The following is a 5,333-nucleotide window of genomic DNA, read 5'->3' as shown; positions in this document are numbered from 1 at the left end:
AACTATATTAGAGAGGATAAATTCTTTAATGAGTAGGAGTACATGAATAAATAGAGAGGGGTGAGAGATATAACGAGCACCTCACATCACCAGATTTCATCGCGCGACATCGCAGTAAAATTCTCAGCCGACAAGTTTCGACCAATCAAAACAATTCAACGGTTCACGCGTTTTAGGCTCCGCCTATTTTATTGACGCGTGCCTAGCCTCGGGTCAGGTCGGGTCAACACAGGTCAGGTCGGGTCAGTATTGTTACTGTTGTGACATGAGCCGTTTTCTTTCTATCTTTCAAAAGATTTTCGTCTTAGCATGTTTATTTTAAATACATTAAGTTTATTTGTGCAAGAAACACAATAAAAACACTCAAATATTAGAAATGCAATAAAGGAATTTTCAAAAATGTTGGTGACTTATTAATTTATTCTCGTTTTTACACAGTTATTTATTGACGGTTTTTTTTCGGTCGTCAGAGAAATCCTTTTCGACTGAGGTAATTTTTACATGAATTCATATTTGGAGTAAAAATTTTATTACGCCATGATTTTAGAATAATTTTCTCTATCTAAAGGTTAGGGTTATAAACTTCCTTAGTCCCTTTCTCGACGATGTTTATGAAGATGGCGACTATATTTTTCCGACCGATTTTTTTTTTTTTTTTTTTAGGATTTCACACGCACGATGAATCTTAGAAATAATTTTAGATAACTGAAATAAAATGAACCATTTTTATTTTTGTAATTTAAGCATTAAAATCAGGAAATGAGGGGGGGGGCACGAAAAAACAAACAATAATTCCTAGCTAAATCTGTTCCTAAATTGCGAGGGTCAAAGTTTAATCCTCTAGACTGTTAGTGTCCGCGTCTTCACCCTGTTTACTTGCCTCCCCAGTCCCCACAAGGGTTGGAGCGACGTGAGGTCGGTTTTTAATGGGGGGGGGGGTAAAGAAAACAAACTCTGGATTAATGCAAAACAATTTTTTTTTAATCTCCAGTCTAAAAAGATTTCATCTCCCTTCAATCACGGCTACCGAGAGTGGCCGTGATTCAATCCATGTGAAGAAGAAGAAGAAGAAGAAGAAGAAGAAGAAGATACGCTTTGATTTGCGTGCATTTCTTTTTTTTTTTTTTTTTTTACTTGGGAGTCACCACTTATCAAGGTGGGAAGGCTACTCAAGGGTTAATGAGTTGGTAGTGTACTTAGTAATCGCTAATGGTGTAAATTGGGTAGAATTTTATTATTTATGGGGACAGCTCAACAAGAACCTGTTTGCATTGGATTTGAAGGCTATCATGTTGTATTCAACAAGGAAGCAGGCCAGCGGAACAATATTCCACGGACGGGCAGTTTTGGGAAAGAAACTTTGTTCATGGAATGGAAATTTAAGCACAGATAGAGTGTGGGGAACCGTATATAGTGCTTGTAACTAGACTAGTGTTTTTTGTTGTTGTTGTTGTTTTTTTTTGTTTTTTTTAAAGTTTGCCAAAGGGGAACGATAGTTCAGTCGAGCACTTGCCATGACAATTACGATAGAGCAAAGACAGGCTCGCAACGTCTGTTCTGTAAGAAATAGGTTGCATGGAAAAGGAAAGTGTATTAAAAACTAGGGAAAGTATAATTATTAAAAAAAAAGAAAAAAAAGAAACGTTTTGATTTTTTTTTCTAGACGAGGATTGATCATTTCAGTTATTCAAGCTACTATTCACATCTTATTCACAACGTTTCGGCCGATGTAACCTCCGACCGTCTTCGGATGCATTTTTATCAAATTTGGGAACCGAACTTTTCTATTCGAACTAAATAAAAGATTCGGATTCAGTTTGAAATTCCGGGTGTCTAAGTTAATTCAAAGATGAGAACAATAGAATAAAAAGATGTAAAAAAAAAAAAATGCTTAAAATTCACTCCAACAAAAGCGCTCAGCTGATGTGCCGGATGTTTGGAAAAAGGCGCCATGTGGGCGTGGGCGGTTCTTCAAAATAGGATGATTTTGCGCGCGAACAACGATTCAAGTCTTACTCATAATAATGTCTCATTTTCATAGGAAGTCGCAACTGTTGATAATACCTCTTTTAAATCTTTTGACAATCTGTGCATTTTATTACGTTTATTTCTACACACATCTTTGTTTTCTGTTTTTTTTTTTTTTTAATCTTCCCCTTCTATTTTTCTCTACGACCAATAAATTAAACATTATTTTAATGTTTAATTTATTTAAAAAAAAAAAAAGCGTCAAAATAGAAAACAAAAAGGTCTTTTAAATAGACTATTTATTTCACGATCGTAGAAAGGTTCCACATAATGTAAGTTTCACGTGGAGAAAATAGTCTAGAGTATTGTTGAAATAGCATTTTCTCAGTTGACTGAAGTATGCCTGACTTTGGTTCTGTGCAATTCTAGGAGGTCCACCCTCCCAGACTTTATATTCTGTCTTTCGGGTGGAAGTGGGTTATGGTTTACTTCTTGGGGCACCTTGACTGAGAAATTTTTAATAGACCAGAGTGCTCTTCTTTAGAGGTGCTGGCTTAGGAGTGTCAGAATTCGCCATTAAAAAAAGAGTGATTAAATAGACTCCCTATCTTTCGAAGCTTATAACAATATGAATAATATAATTTAAACCCTTTTTTTTTTCAATAAAAGGAGCAAAGACCAAATTTTAAAATAATAAAAGGTTTTATCGAAAAATATACAATATTTATTTTGATCGGTTTTCTTTAAGAAGGATTTCACGAAATTCAACGAAATTTAACTTAATCTAAAAATAATAAATATATATAAATTCAAAAAAATCACTTACCTATATAAAATACTAATCAATGGATGCTTCCATTCTTCATTTATGAGAATTTGTCCATATTTATATTTTATATTCCATGTATTTGTAGCAGTTAACAAACTATTTACTATAAGTGGATCAATGCCCGATGCCAAAGTGATTCGGCCACACTGACGGTTGGCAGGGCGCATTGATTTGAGCTGTCCCCTTAAGGACTATTTTTAGCCCTTTGGGATCTCAGCTGCAATCGCCAGAGAGACGCCAGCAAGCGACCTATACAGACCTCTTTCACTCACCCCTCCCACTGCTACTTGTCGATGACTGCAGTCTGATGGCAGACGACACCTTCAAACAGACATTTACACTTTCTCTCTTTCTCTCCACTTTGAGATACAATCTCGCCTTTTTTAAATAAACCCTTTATTATCGTTTTGTTAAAAGCAATGTCGTTTAGCCTTGTGTTTATTTAAGTAATTATTAGGAGAGAAATGCACAGCATTTCCCTCCTATATATTTTTTAAATAAAAGAATTATTTTAAACAACTGTTTGAAAAAGGACGCCGTTAAGTAAGCATTGTTATGGTGTTAGCGAAGCGGCGAAGTGGTGTTTCTTCCTGTTTTGAAATACGGATGGATAGAAGGACATAAAAATAACACATATGCATTTAGCTGTCAAGCCTTGTGCGTGAAGAAATATGTGTCACCATAGATGAAAATAATCACATTTTACTTATCAGTTTTTGCCTTAAAAAAAAAAACACTCGAGGAATTTTTTTTTCTTTTCTCAAACAAATACATGAGTTTTTGATTTAATATATTTTATTTCTTCTTTATGGAGTAAATTTTTTTTTTTAATATTTAAAAAAAAAACATTGAATGAAACAGAAAAATTATCGTAATTCTACGAAATTTTCTGGACAATATAACAAGATTATAAGGTTTCACTTAAAAAAAAAATTCAACGTGGTTTTTAAAAAACTTTGGACTTTACAGATAAATTTGCAAATAACTGTTCTTTTTTTGTTTTAAATTAGCTTATTTTATTTATTGATCTTTTATCTTCAATTTGTGATATATAAATTTGAGGTGAGAAAATTAATTATTTCTATTTGAATAAACATTTCAAAATGGGGGCGGGGGTAAATTAAAAAAAAGCGCTTGTCTAGAATATTATATTCAGTTTATTGGAAAGAGCATAAAATTTCATATTGAACCTGAAAATATAGTAAAAATTGAACTATTAGAAAAATTTTGATAGATTTTTAAAGTTTAAAAATTGAAAAGAATTTAACTCATAAAATTCAATTGAGTTCATTATATAAAAAACATGGCTGCATGAACGCGTGCAAGCACTTTGTAAACACTGTTTTTTTTTTTAAATTATATTTCTATTATTTTTTAAACAACTTTAATAGTTTATTTTGGAAGTATATTCCATAAAGAAAATAAACAACCCACTTTAAAAAGAGAAATTACGAGTTTTTTATATTTTATTCGCAGTTTTGCGTTAGGGGTGTTAAAAATTCCCAAAAAATTCTGACACACCTAGTGCTAGCTTAACTCTCCCGCACCTTATGTCACATTTCCTTGCGGTGGGGAGGAAGTAAATAATAGCTTCCCCAAGAGGGGTTGTAATTGGGGAAATATTCAGGACAGTTGCAAAAAGTATTGCAAAGGGCCGCCTCAAGCAATCAGCAACAAACCAATCTAATTTTGGAAGAAAGCGACAATGCCTGGGAGGATGGTTTTCCAAGATTGAACAAATCTATGCTCTACTCTGAGATAATCCTGGAATATGCAAAATAATTGTACAAATAATAATGGCGATCATTTTGTGTAGTTCAAATTTTAAAACTTCATATTTTTATTTTTATTTTATTACTTTTCAGTTATTAGTCATTTTCAATACTTTCTTGGCTAGATCAATTTTGTTTGGATTATTTGGGAGTTTTGTATTGTACTACAGTGTTACGTCATTTGGTTTTTAGAAGAAGAGGCATATGTCATCTGATGAGATCATTGGTTATTTATAATTAACTGATCTAAATATTGTCATGATCATGTAGCGACATTAAAAATGATTATTTTAATATAGATAAAATATATCTTGCTTTATTATTGAGTACTCTTACATAAACCTCATTAAATTCATTCGTTTTTATTTTGGGATATTTTTAACGAGGAATAATATATATATCATTTAAACACAATAGTGTTTGAATATATGGTTAAGTGGCAGTTTTAGTTATTTAGAACTGCTTTAAAACTTCACAGCTCACTCATTTTTCGCCCAAATTTCAAATAATTATTACAGTTTATAGATCAACTTCTCAGTTATACTGTGAAAAAATTTTCAATTTTCGTTAAGTAAAACAAAAGTTATGATGAATTTACTGATGTTCAAAATTGTAAAAAGAAAATATGAGGAGGTGAGCAACGTTTTTTATGACTGGTTTCCATAGCAACCACGTCACTTAAGCGACTACTGTTGCTACCAATTCACTGCTTTCGCGAAAAGAGAAGTAACAAGTGACACAGACAGAATGAAAGAATGAAAGGG

The sequence above is a fragment of the Euprymna scolopes genome, chromosome 12 (assembly GCF_053919585.1).
Source record: "Euprymna scolopes isolate OS-2025 chromosome 12, ASM5391958v1, whole genome shotgun sequence".
NCBI classification, from domain to species: Eukaryota; Metazoa; Mollusca; class Cephalopoda; order Sepiida; family Sepiolidae; genus Euprymna; species Euprymna scolopes.
The sequence above is the reverse complement of the archived record's forward strand: the minus strand, read 5'-3'. Positions refer to the sequence as shown.